The 15,154-nt window shown below is 37.8% G+C and overlaps 1 protein-coding gene across 2 annotated transcripts in view; it reads left to right on the top strand.

Annotated features, from left to right (window-relative positions):
* Positions 1–15,154, top strand: part of LOC307011223 (transmembrane protein 132C) — a 332,560-nt gene that overhangs the window by 267,745 nt on the left and 49,661 nt on the right. The gene's annotated exons all lie outside the window — the stretch shown is intronic.

Raw genomic sequence — 15,154 nt, 5'->3', positions numbered from 1 at the left:
ACTAGTAATTGTATTTATACATTTTCCTCCATTTTGCATTAAATAATATTGAATGAATGAGGCATATATATATATATATATATATATATATATATATATATATATATATATATATATATATATATATATATATATATATATATATATATATATATGTATACACTCTAAAAAATGCTGGGTTGTTTCAACCCAATTTTGGGTAAAATATGGACAAACCCAAACGTTGGGTTAAAAATGTAATGTAAAAATTTAACCCAACGGCTGGGTTTGTCCATATTTTACCGAAAATTGGGTTGAAACAACACAGCATTTTTTAGAGTGTGTATATATATATATATATATATATATATATATATATATATATATATATATATATAGTGCTTTACTATGAACTACTGTACACCCAAAGTGCTTTGCAATCATATCAGGGTTTTTTTCCTCAACCACCACCAGTCTGCAGCTTCCACTTGCTAATATAAAAATGTCTTTATTTACTCATTGTTGCAGTTGATCTGATGCTCTCAACCACGCTTGCATAATCTTTTTTGTGCTTGGCCCCTTAATTGCTGCTTGGAGCAATACTTGAAAATGAATCAGTTCAAAGCAATGGTTCATGTGCAGTTTGAATACCACTTCAAAAAAATTAAAAAAATATCCTGTTTGTAGAATAGCCCATCATCTAATAGAATATGTGATTTTTGTTGGTGCCCACTGTGCCCTCTGGTATTGACTCTAGTTAGAGTGTTACCACTCGTGTCTGAGTGTGTGCGGTTCAGGTTCCCGCTGGATGAGCTTGGTTGAGCTGCAACTGTATAGATTTAAACTGAGCAGAGAGCTGAAAGGAAAGAGGAGCAGTGGCATGGATCAGAGGGCAGAGGCAGAGAGGTTAGGTCCCATCGGAGGCAGCCCTGCCGTAGGTGACAGGCCTGGCTTCGATCTGTCTGTTTAAACTCACAGATCCCATTCAGAACCTGTCTTCCTCCTGGCACTTACTTTTCCAACAGTGTGTTAACTTGTGAAAGGGATCGGTTTCAACCATCTCTTCCCACACCTTGTCATCCATCCATTTAATCCATAATTTAATCAGTTAATCCATAATTCATTGAGTAAAGGATGAAATCACTGCTTATTTAATGTGAGGCACAAATAGCTGGTTCTGAACTACAACGGGTCATTTGTATCCAAAAAGCTTGAAAGGAAGAAAATTGAATCTTTTGTGTGGTGGGACGAAGAGCGGAATGGAGAAAATGGAAAAGGAGAGGGTTTAAAGAGGAAAGTAGAAAGATTTGTCTTTGTTGCATTCAATATAAAATAACACAGGGAAAACAAACCAGGACCAGGCAGGAAAGTGATGCTGAGATGTTTGGAAAGGCCATGACCTGAATGCACAAGCCAAAGCTGAGATCATGACCTGAGATTGATCCTGTGGAGATGGTCAAGATACAAGAGAGGAGAGCTGTTCTTGATCTCACCTCTGGCTGTTTCTTACACATAACATTGAGGATATTTCCCCTAAAGTTTGCTATATTCAATATGGTCTTCTCAGCTCAGTGTATTAACCCAAAACCTTTTGCAAAGTATAGATGAATACTTTAGAAAAAAAGCATGGCATACTAGCCTAAAGTGGTCAAGCTGGTCAAGTTAAGCACAAAATGAGAATTTTTGGATCTTTGCACTGGTCTTTATATTTTAAAGTCCAAATAAGCATAGTAAAATGGTCTTTAAAATATCCCCACGGCGTCTTTTGAAGGCGTAATTGCTTTATCAAATCAAGTCACTTTTATTTATATAGTGCTTTTTACAATACAGATTGTAGCAAATAATACAACAAAGTTTTTTTCTAGAAGAAAATTCCACCTTAAAGGTGCATAGCGCACGATTCTGAGTTTTTGCAGAACTATGCCACCTCTGGCGGCAAGCGAAACTGCAGCCAGAGATGTGCACGCACTAGACAAAAGTTTTCTTTTTTATATCTTACGTGGAGTTTGCGTTGGTGTTTGAAATGAACTACAAGCAGGTCTCTTACAATCCATATTCTACGGAGAATGCCGGCGAATACACAAACCTGCCAGACATAGCTATGTGAGCGTGCCGTGAACGCGCATGACGTCACGCCCAGTCTCAAATTCCGGCCCGAATCCCTCTTATTTATTTTACTTTACAGGATTATAGAGACAATCTCAGTGATCAGAGAAGGGCTCATTCAGCCCATCAGGCAATTGTTTAAGCATGTATGGGTTAGAAAACGGGTATTTTTAACATGAAAAGTTGCTTAATGCACCTTTAAGTAAGGCAGATCGATAATATTGTTGAATAATAAAAGTCCCCAACTAAGCAAGCCAAAATCCAAGGCAAACAGTGGCAAGGAACCAAAACTCCTTCGGGTGAAAGAATGGAGAGAAAAAAAAGGCTTTCCTGCCATGGGAGAAACCAGACTCAGTCAGGGGGCCAGTTCTCCTCTGACCAACGAGCGAACAGTGTATGATTATGATTCAGGCAGCATTACAAGTCAGGTTGGATCAGAACATTTAGAGTATTTATCCATTTCCATCTGGTTGGAGGTCGGAGTCATCATGCCGGCTGGCACTTCAGGGATGCGTCATGGATGAGTCCAGGTGCATGTCCACCATCTTATCTGGATACGGCCGGGATCCCGTTGACTTCAGTAACAGGGAAGGGACTGGTTGACACTTCAGGACTGTATTGTCATCGTGTCCAGGCGCAGGTCCTTCATCAGATCTGGATCCGGCGGACTGCGGTAAACCTCGGATAAACAGAGAGACTAATATTAGCGTAGACGCCATCCTTCTTATGATGTAACAAGTACATCAGGGAGTGTTCCCGGTTCCGGCTGACCTAAACTATGCAGCCTAAATTGAATTATAGAAGTCTATAATGTGTTACGTGTCTGCTAGGCCAAACAGATGTGTTTTTAGTCTAGATTTGAACTGACAGAGTGTGTCTGCTTCTCGGATAATGGTAGGAAGACTGTTCCAAAGTTTTGGTGCTAAATAGGAAAAGGATCTACCGCCAGCGGTTGATTTTGATATTCTAGGTATTACCAACTGGCCAGAATTTTGAGATCGCAATAGACGAGAAGGACCTGAAGGCTTTTGTGTGAAGAACAGACTGACATAAGTTGCTATTCACTGATAATCCTCATAAAATAGTTATGTTTGCTGTTGACGTCATGACATTTGTTTATGAGACACTCGAGAATCAGTGATGTTTGATGTCCCGTACAGGTGGCATATTTGATTTGGGAGATGGAGAGGAGGTAAAGATTGAGTTAATAACATAACCCCCCCCACCCCACCCCCACCCCCCTTTTTTATCATCACACAAGGCTTGGATGGCTTTGAGAATACTTTTAGTATAGTGCATAAGATGTATTATGGTGGTTTTAAGTCCTTTTTGGCAGATGTTTGGTCAAACTATTCCTTTAGAATGCTATTTGGAGCATAGTTAATTAACTCAACCAGGTCCCAGACATCTTAACTAAAGTGGCATGCTGATGAAAAGAAAGTCGTTTTCCACCTCAGAGTAAAAAAGAAAGAAAGAAAAGAGTGACCCCTATATCATGATTGCATCTTTGTTTCTCATAATTGCAACTTTATATCTGACAATGTGACCTTATATCTCACAATTGCAATTTTATATTTTATTAAACAGTGCAATTTCATATCTCAAATTTGCAATTTCATATCTCACAATGTGAATTAATTTAACACACGACGAGGTTCAACCAGCTAGAAACCAAGTAAAATCATATAATGCTTTTTATGTACGATTTTTTTCCACTTCAATGTTTAAAAAAAAGGTAATTGTGACTATATATCTCACAGTGTGACTTATACTGTGACTTTATCAAGATTACATCTTTGTTTCCCATAATTGCAACTTCACATATTTTTGCAACTTCTCATATATTAAATCATTGTGACTTTATATCTTGCAATTATAAGTTTTTATCTCACAGTGTGACTTAATTTATGGTTTTAAACTTTATCTCATACTTGCCCATTTTATTTTTTTACTCCGAGGCGGAAAGTGGCTTTTATTGGTTATTCTGTAGCTACTGGAATAAGTGATGTGTCTCTGTATAACCTTGATATCTATGACATGTTCCATTAACCTAATTGTTGATGTTGCATTACATGAAAACAATGCCCTTAAATGTGATTTATTTAAACAATCCTATTCATGTTACACGCTAATCAAACACTAGAGCAGTTGGAAATGATGTATTAGCACTACCTGAGATTTCTAATCATTAATAACTATTGAGACACCCCCATTCATCCCACAGAGAAAACAAGGTCTGACGTTTTATCTCTCTCTCTCTCACACACACACACACACACACTCCCTGTCTGCCCCGTTGGCTCCCTGAGTCTGACCTTGACTGCTTGGCTCTTGGTAACTGCAAAAAGTCGTCTCGTTTAAATTCACCAGGGTTGCCAGGCCCTCCCACCTGACCCATTGATCTAGGTGGATTGCAGGTGTGGTATTCATGAGAGCGGCTGGGGATTTGTCCTATAAAGTTAAAATATAGTCCTGCTACGACTGCCATGTTTTATTCAAAAGCTCGTCTCCCTCAACTCCACCGATCGGGTACCAAAACTATTCAAAGTCTTATTTCCTTCTTATTGTTTCTATTTCAGTCTCTCACTTTCTCCCTTTTTACTGTTACTCAAAGCAGCAAGGCACAAAACGTACCACACTTTAAAGGGATAGTTCGCCCCGAAAATGTAATTCTGTCATTATTTACTCACCCCTCATGTTGTTTCAAACCTATTTGACTTCCTGTCTGCTGTGGAACACAAAAGCTGAATTTATACCTGAAGGTATATCCACTGCAATATTATCTATAAAATGAAAATGAGTGAACAAAGCACTATTAAAAAATATAAAATCAGTCCAAATGAATTGTGCAAATTTTCTTACGTAATGCAATAGCTTTGGTTGTCTCAGTGCAGTCAAATGCAATTAGCGTGTGCTTTGCTTAGTTCATGTTGGCAGTTAGGATTGTCAAATGCTATTATATAGGCAATAAGCTGATGCTGTGCTTGTAGGGTGCAACATGGACACGCCACATAAGCTGTCAAATAAATACATATTCAAGCCTCTGATGACTGTCCACATTCCCTTGACAAACGTAAAGCTTAAATATTCTCACACATAATGCTCTAGCTGGTCATTACAAGCTTGTCTAAAACTATACGCACAAGCAAGTCTGTGTGTTTTTGATAAAGGTTTAACATGCTGTACAAACAGCACCGGTCAAAAGTTTGGAAACATTTTTTTTTTTTTATGTTTTTGAAAGTAGTCTCTTAAACTCACTAAGGCTGCATTTATGTGATCAAAAAAACAGTACAAACAGTAATACTCTGAAATATTATTACAATTTAAATTAACTGGTTTCTGTTGTTATATATTTTAAAATGTAATTTATTCCTGTGATGGCATAGCTGAATTTTCAGCAGCCATTACTTTAGTCTTCAGTGTCACATGATCCTCATCTTTGATCATCCAAAAAACATTTAAACGTTTTTTTTTTCCTTGAAAAAAAATGATTCATGCCTTAAAATAGCTTGAATGTAACTACACCCTTGCCTCATTTAGTATACACGGTTCTATGAATATGCAAATTAGTCCCGCCTCCACTCACTCACACCAGCTCGGAGATCCACTCGTTGATGACGATCACACATTGACGTGATCGGTTAAAAGGTAGTTTGTGACATCAGAAACACCAGCGATTTTGAGACTGTCTTTGGTTCACTGCAGTTTTAAAGGTACAATATGTACGAATTTTGTAATAAAATATCCAAAAATCACTTGCACAGTGTGATATATTTCCTGCAGTTGTGTACTTACAATATCTAAAAAATTCCCAAAGATTTTTAATTTCAGAGAAATTCCAATTTTAAATAATTGGCCGTCCCGGAATCCCTGTTCAGTTGTCGCCTGTCAATGACGTAATATCCGCAGTATCCTTGGTTTCTGCTCGTTCTGCTATTGTAACCATGGCGACAGACGTGGAGAACTGCGTAGTGCGTAACGTCTAGCTGCACGCTGTTGTTGTTTCGTTCAAACATTATGGACCATGGCAAAGCAGACTTTGGGGAAAATAGGAGAACTAAAACGAGGATCATTATCAGCGTGGCGTTTCAGAGATGCAGAGAGCTCCACGTCCGCGGCAAACTTCGACTTGACAGAGACGCCACCGCTCTTGCATGTACTTTATTAGACAGGTGAGCAAATGTACATAAAACGAATCAATGTTATATAGTTCCACATGGCGAAATGTTAGAACATGATCTGTATGTTATTCTAATGTTGATCTAGCTTACTGCTAGTCTCATATAGCCAACAAACTAACACATAGAATAACATTATAACTTTCAACACACTCAAATGCAGTTTAGTGTGATCGTGTAGACCAAGTGGACAGCGCTGCGTTACCTCACAAGTTTCATTCGTCTAATAAACTGACCTGTTTGAGTAGTGATTCAGCACTTGCGGGTAGTTCGGTAGAATTAAATGTCCTTATTCTTTTATATCCGTGGGATGCTCGCGTGTGCTGCTAATATCTGTCTATTATTAGCAATCGCACCCTACTTTATCTCACAGTCATGTTAAAAACATCAACGTATTCACTCATCCATAAACATTATTAGATCCATTGGCTTGACTACAAGTTCCATAATTCTGCAGGAAATTTTGCATCATCAACGTACGCCTTTGTTATTAAGAGGTAAGAGGTTGACATTTGATGTTTAATGATATTTAAGGAGAAAATACTCAGCAATGGTGTTTACTAATTTGCACATGGTTTGTCTTAAAGCATATTAAAAACACCACATAGACATATAAACAACATTAAAGCTTGATTTTCACCACAGGGTGAAATGTCTATTGCCAAATGTACACCTCAGATGTGGAATAAAGCGTTACTGAAGTGGAATTTGGTTGTCTTTTACAGACTATTGAATGCTGCTCAGAGGTGGCATGAATGCATTTTACACAGCAAATGTAACTGAAAACTTGGATACTAGAAACTGAGGTGGGTCAGAGCTGGCATAATTTAGTCTGGCTTTTATGCTGCATTGCGTCTTTTCAATGAATTTTGAGGGGGCACAAAACATCCATAACACAGCTGTGTTTAGTCACATGCACATTTCTGTCCGCATTTGTCTACGCTATATTAGCACGCTTTGTCTACTCTTTAAACAGCATTATGGTAAAAACGGAACACTATGGCGACAGCTTTCTCATCTGTACGCGGATGGTTTCTTTCAGTTTTTCCACTTCCTTTGGACTAAAACACTGTGTTCCTGGTTATCCAGTTTGAAATGCTGACTACAAACACATCAGATCTGATTTAGGATTCTTTGCAGCCTTTAGCAATTGAATACATCTGACTTCTGGAGTGATGATGATGTAACATCAATGATTTTAAAGTTGCTTTTTACCCAAGATTACAGTACATGCTAGATCTAATTGAGCTTAATATGCAAACTCATAAGAAAAAATAAGAAAAAACAAATAGGCAGATAATTTCATTCTTCGTTCATTAGATACCCGACAAAGCAGTGCGAATCAAATTGCTTAGAGTAATTGCTTGTACAGTAATCTGTGTAACTGCAAATGCTGAAGGGAAGACATGTTGGAAGCTCATTTGTATATTTGATTCCTGATGAAGAGGACGTGAAACTGAAGTCCAGTGTGAGAGATGCCTTCATTAAAGAACAAACTCTGGCTGTAAAATACGGGTTTTAAATGGCTTCTGCTCAGTTTGGTGCGCAGGACTGAAGCACTGTTGATATTTCACCAATTAAGTCCCTCAGATCGGATGGCCTTGCTGCTCATCTGAGGACAACTTTGATACTGTATATATAGAGTGAGCTGCAATACACTGAGAGGAAGAGGACGTGAAATTGATATCCGGTGTGAGAGATTTCTTCATCAAAGAACAAACTCTGGCGGACAGTGTGACTTCATGTCGTAATACTTGCACACAGTTACACTAGCAGTTACACTCAATAGTTCTTTCACACACACAAACACACACACACATACTGCTGTAGTAGTGATAGGCTTCTGAGACCACAGCGCACCTCTGAACCCCTTTAATAAGATTGTGCAGGTATTCTTGCATCTCTTTGTGCGTGTGTTCATGTGTGTCGGCAAGGGATTATCAGAAGACTTTTTGAGTTTATTTTGCTTCAAAAGTTCACTTCATTTTGCTTTACTTCCTTTTTGCAAACTTTATTTTGCTTTTCTTCAAAACGAGTTTTGAGTTGGATCAGAAAGATGGTGATAGTGAAAGTTATTTTTGTAGTTACATTTTGTGGATGAAATTAGATTATTTGTGGAAATGTTAGTGCCTTGTAAGGTTATATACTCATATGATTGCTATGATCTACAATGCATTTAAATCTATATTAATATAAATTTCATGCCATATATTCTAGTTTAATATATAGTATATTATACTGTAAATAATGATGCCATTGTATGTCATCTTAAATGTTGTGTGTTATGTCATATGTCATCTTATAATGAAAATCAATAAAGAATAACATTTTGCTTAAAGACAAGAAAGCCTATTTTTAGGACCATCGTATTATTATTATTATTTAAATTGTGACTTTTCATGGCAGTTAAGCAAAATTTACAGTACTGTAATGTGAAAAAAATATATATGTGTGTGTATATATATATATATATATATATATATATACACACACACACACACACACATGTATACGCTACATATGTGCGTGTGTATACATGTGTATGTATGTAGATGTATGTATATGTATATATATATATATATATAGCCTATATATATATATAATGTTCTTGATAGGACCTTGCTACGGCAGTTCATTGGAACGAATGTCTTTAATGTGACATCTAGTGTATATATATCTATGCACCAGTCTGCGCACACGTCACACAGAAGGAAGCGCCCGCTCCCTCAGATCACTTGGACGTGGCTGTGTACAAGAGGTAAAAACTATATAAATACCGTTCGTTTTCTCACACAAACCGCTCGTTACGTGTCTTAGGCCATCAATGTGTACTTACAATGGAGAATTTTTTAATTTGGGCGATGGGGAATTGTTTTAATTTGGACTCTGTGCATGCTCTTTGAGACAATGACCATAGACCTGCATGATATGACTGTCAGACAAGAACGGTTTGACCTAAAAAATAAAAAAATTGAAACTACTGCGAAAAAAAAGACACCTACATCTTGGATGCCCTTGAGGTAAGCTAAAACATACCAAAATTTAATTTCAAAGTGAACTATCCCTTTAAAGTAAATGTGCTTAATAATATTAATAAAAGGTTTCATCTTTGTGTAAAAGTAAATTTTTCTTTTTTCCTGTTTTGGGGTGAAATGTTTCATGGCTTACAATAGCATCATCAGGATTACATTTCATTGCCAAAGCATGAGGTGCAGGGAATTAGTGAAAGTGTTAGTAGTGAAAGAAAAAATGAATAAGATCAGATTAATTGTGAGAAACAACTTTACTCTGGCTCATGAATCAGTTCATTTGTCAGCTCCACCTCTTTAGTTCTATATCACATTGTGATATCAGGATTCTTTTCCCTTCTCATTCAATAAACCAGCAAGACCCAATTAAAGACAGATCCAGTCAGCGAGAGGAGAATGTCACTGGGCTTGTTCACTGGTTCTCCAGATCTCCCTCCTGCTGAGAGTAAAGCGGACCCGATGAGGGCACATGTCACTGGCTCTCTCAACCTGCTTGTTAGCACCGTATCTGAGCTTGAAGGGCATTTACAGAGGGGTTTTTTCCCTTTTCTTTTTGGGTGCACTTAATGGCTCTCAGACCTCTTTTTATTTAGTGCTTTCAAATGAAGGCGGCAGTTAACATAGAGGTTCTCAGCAGGTCACTTCCAACTGCTCTTCTATCAGGTCAGACTACAAGGGGACGTGTTACTTTTTGCTATTAATTTATTGCTTGGTTAATAAAAAAAGTGGTTTAAAGAAGAAAAGTTGGAGTTGATCTTCAGTTTAAAGCCAATGATGGTGCATCTCGATTGGACTTAAGGCCCGTTCATACCAAGAATGATAACTATAATTTGTGTCTAAACCAATGAATGACACTTTTCTTTTTATTATACACGTGTGTTGCAGTTATATTGTCTGCCATTTTAAATATATTCAAGCTTGTTAAATCCGGTGGATTCTGATTGGGTGTCAGTGTTTTTAGCATTCATCTGCTGAAAAAATTCTGGGAGTGATTCCAACGATATCGTTCCTCTTTTCCGTTATCGTTATAGTTGTGGTGTGGACTTCCTTGTTCTCATCATTTATTGGTTACCGTATTATACCGTTCGATCAAAACGAGAATAGCCCTTACTCACGTGAACGTGCAAAACTAAGGGGTAAGGGGAAGGGGTAAGACAGAGAATTGGGATTCACCCCAACACTACATAGAGAAAAAATTGCACAGATATCTCTGAACATTTATTTAACCATAGCAGAAGTAAATTGTCTTAAGTTAATTTTTCATCTCTGTTTCTAATTTAGACAAATCAAATTTGAATCTTATATCTGTTATTTAACAGTTGAGATAGTTCTTTAATGCTGATCTAACTAGCGGAAGACACTAGTCGGGCTTAAATCCCAGGTGGGGTATGTTGTCACACTGCTTTACAATGTGCCCATATTAGAACTATTCTATTCTTTACTTTTATTAATTCTATTGAGAAACCATGAGAAAAATGTGAATAAAGACTGAGTCAATGTTATTATGTTTTTGAACTATGCTTGGCTGCGTTTCCCGAACAACGACATAACTCGCTGCTTAACTACCATAGTACGATTCATCGTTAAATAAATCAACTAGCTAGTCACGACTGTTTCCCGAAACCATATTGTCGCAAATTGGTCGTTCAACCACATTGGTTTATAATGTCACGCAGGTGGTGGAGTAATAACTTATTTTAATGAAACTGTTTGAGATCGAATTAATGCTAGATGTTTTGCTATAAATTACAGACATGGCATCTGAGGACTATTTTTTATTTTTCTCAGTTATTTTGCTTTATTTCCAGATTCAATCATATGCTCGTTCTTGCGTACTAGAGCACGATCGCACATGCGCAATATTAAAAAACGACTATTTAAATCTCTTGACAAACCAAAATACGTAAATTAAATTTGTATGCATTCTAAATAAAATATATAGATTGTACTGAATGTCAGCTTGCTTATTTGACTTAAGATAAGGATTTATTGACTCCACACGTCAAGCAAACAAGAAACTATGCTTCAAACCACGGGTCGAGAGCTCTCGTTCCAACCACAAAACTTTGCGATGCTGTTTGGGAATGTTCGTTGGAACGATGGTTTAAACTCATTGAATTATGCTGATAACGATGGAACTTGCGACCATAGTTGGCTAACGATGCTTTTGGGAAACGCACCCCTGTATAGCTGTGTTTTGTGTTGTTAGATGTCACACATTTTTACATTATTAAAAAATGCCATTATTTTATATGAAAAAGGAACCGTGTGTAAGATTGTGGCCAAAACTGGTACTGCAATCACTTTCAAGTTACCGTAGAGCGGTGTATCCCCTCCCCCCTGACTCGAGGTTGCCAGATAGACTGCAGGATCCAGCAGGAACGTAGACTGCTACAAGGAGCTTCCAATGACAAGACTAGAGCAGAGCTGGCAACCCGGATGCCGAAACACTACTGACTTTGTGATTGGTAGATAGGTGGAGGGTGGCGCATCAGGCCAAAACACAACATGACAACATCAACATCAGTTGAGGGCTGCAACTTCACTTTTAAATGACAATATCCTGGCCAGACTACTGTCAGTGATATAAGTATTTGAAATGAACATGATTTATTAATGTCTACTGACATATCAGGGACATTTTATGATTAATTGAAATACATTTCTTGCATACGGTTCCTTTAATATTATATTATATAAATATTACATTTTGTCTTGTATATTTGTTTTGATCAGATAACATTTTAAGCTGTCATATGGTCTTGTGACAATGAGCCCCTCACATGTTGCTATGGGGCATGTTGTCACATTTCACTTCCATTCTTTCGGGCTAAATCAAGAAAAAAGTATACACTGTATTAATCAAACAAAACCACATAATTATACTAGACGTGTGAAATTATTTTGTGGGAACAAATAAATACTCTGAACCCCAAGTGAAATTACGTACACTGAGAAAGTAAAAAATTGTAAGGTTGTGCCCCGGTCTCCCCGATTGCAAACACTCCAGCATTCCTCTAAAATGAATAAACTGAAGGACTTGGACGAGTGAATTATATAGGATTGTTTATGTCTACCTCCAGGCTATCATTGGAGGAATAGGAGGGATGTTTTTCATTCAACATACAACACATACAACATTGACTGTGAATAGAAGCAGGTTGTGAAGGGGGTTATCTATAAAAAGAATTGCATGCAACAATGCTCAGAGAACACGGCAAAGCTTGAAAGGAGCATGCCACAAAAATTGGCCCCAATAATTCAATTATTCCTTCGAACAAAGAAACAGGGGAGTGAGACAGAGCAATTCTGTGCTGCAGTATACGAGAAAATCCCTCTGCTTTGTGGTGAATTAAGATCGTCACGTTAGATCGCTTTTTAATACACCACATTTCTGTAATTATGTTATATTTCATGCCCTCGTATATTTCATTATAGCAGGATTTATATGTTAACGGAGCAAAGATAGCCATGAAGTGGCCGGGATGAAAGAAGGATGGACAAATGGAGGGTAGCAAAGAGAGATGAAGGAAGATAAAAGGAAGATAGAGCATCTGTTTTTCATGCCGGTCAGATTACAGGGGCTGACACCATAAATCTTACTTATTCTCTGATGGAGAAAAGGAGGTGGGCATGGAGACACTGACGATGCTCTCCTGAATTCCAACACGTTCAGTTGGCAGGGAAACCAGTCTAGCCGACTGAGGAAGTGAACGCGGTGACATTCAGGCTGTGGGTCAATTTGAGAAATTCAGTTCTGACTCAAATCTCTGTACTTGGAAGTTATTTCCTGGACATCGCAGACCTCAGAACTACTAGTTTAGTTCGGTTTCAAAAACATGCTTCCATTTTTAGGAAAATCATATGTTTATGTATGCAAATATTATAAATGCCCATTCATTAAAACCTCAGTGAGTGAAATTCTAATTATGAGTCATGATGATGGTTTTTTAATACATATTTTGGTCACGTCATCATCATCGTATTTAGGATACATTTATTAAAGGTTGTATCAGCGATTTCAGGCCCAAAAATAAATGATCACATTTATCTAATCTTTCCTAACGATCCGCTAGCATAAGTCGGAGCTGAAGAAGAAGCCAGCGTCTATCAATGAACAAGAGAAATTGAACATGGTTAATCCCCAAGAGGAGGAGGATGATTAGGGCGAGGGAATACCATCGTGTTTATTCCAAGACACGGCTTCTTCTTCAGCTCCGACTTCGCGTGCAGCCGTGCACGAGCGCAAAACCTCACAACACCCAGCCCCTGTCGGTGATTGGTTGGAACACTGTTTATTTTGGTTTTGAGTGGTTGGTGAAACCAATTGTTTTTGTGTACAGATCTCAGAACCTAGGCTGCCTACAGAGACGCGTTTTTTTGACGGCCTGCTTATGAGGCGGGCAGCTAACGGATCGTTAGGAAAGATTAGATAATTGTGATCATTTATTTTTGGGCCTTAAATCACTGATACAACCTTAAAGTAACCCAGCATATCAAGACAGACAGACAGACAGACAGACAGATAGATAGATAGATAGATAGATAGATAGATAGATAGATAGATAGATAGATAGATAGATAGATAGATAGATAGATAGATAGATAGATAGATAGATAGATAGATAGATCCAATTGATTACCCCAAATAATGTGTGTGATACTATCCAATTACAGTTTAGCATTCTGTTTGCTACATTCAAATTAAATCCAAATTCATTCATGTAAAAGGCTCTTTCAATTGAATTCTAAAAGGTGTATAACCCTATCCTGTCATTACATCCAGTGGAATATGGCTGGACAGTCTACATTTACAAAAGGAACTGCTCTCAGAGGACCATTCGTTATGAAGAAACGGGTTTCTTTTTTTTTCTTTTTTTTTCATAAAATTACAAATGGGACACCCTGCGCTCTTCTGAATTAAGCCCTCATAAAATTTGGCATTTGGGGCAAGTTGGGACAAGTTTGAAAACTCAGTTTCTTAGCTGTCATATCTGATGTTTTTCAGTCCGTTGTGATTTATCAATGAACCCTACATAAGGAAAGATGTATTATATGTGGACCATAGACTGGACGATGCCCCTTCGCTCTCTTCCATTGGTGAAAACTGTGGAACCACCTTTGGAAAAAAAGATATTTGAAGTGTCATTTATTGTTTATTTGGTCTCACGGCCCATTGAATTACATGGGGAGGCGGGGTTTATGACCTATACTAGGACCAGCCACCAGGGGGCAAACGAGACGCTTTGGCTTCACTTTTCAGGGCTTGTACGGCACGCTTGATGTGGACAAATGCAACACTAGGTTAGCCACTAAGAAAGTCTGCCTCAAAGAAATGTAAATGCATACAGGGACTGATGTTTTCTGTCTGCAACACATAAACACAAATTGCATCTCCCGTCTCTTATTAAGTTTTCCAGCTACAGTACAATGAACATCCACTCCACTAGAGCACTAGACATCGGGTGCTTTGACTGGCAAATTTGGCAAGCAAATGATAATACTCAAGCACTTTGACTATTATACAGATACATCTCAGAAGCAAAGATTACCGCGCTCATCATTTTTGTGATGGCTTTTACCTCAACAGTTGGGACTGAATGAATACCTTTGGTGGGTTGGAAGTTGAAAGACGCGTCTCTCTCTGCCAAAGATGTAATTTTCTTCCTTTTTTCGTCTCTTCACATTTGCGCGTGGCCCAATTTAAGCTGCCTGAAAAGAACTCCAAATTTTGAATTCAAAGTCTGAGCCATTTTCGGTGATTTCTTTAATCTCCGTCATATTATTTGGAAGGTCTTAGATCTTTTGTACATGCAAAGTTTTCAGTTCATGGCTTATTAGTCTGCTGGGTTTGTTTAGTTA

Source organism: Phoxinus phoxinus, assembly GCF_949152265.1.
Source record: "Phoxinus phoxinus genome assembly, chromosome: 15".
NCBI classification, from domain to species: domain Eukaryota; kingdom Metazoa; phylum Chordata; class Actinopteri; order Cypriniformes; family Leuciscidae; genus Phoxinus; species Phoxinus phoxinus.
This window is presented reverse-complemented; position numbering and strand designations above follow the sequence as displayed.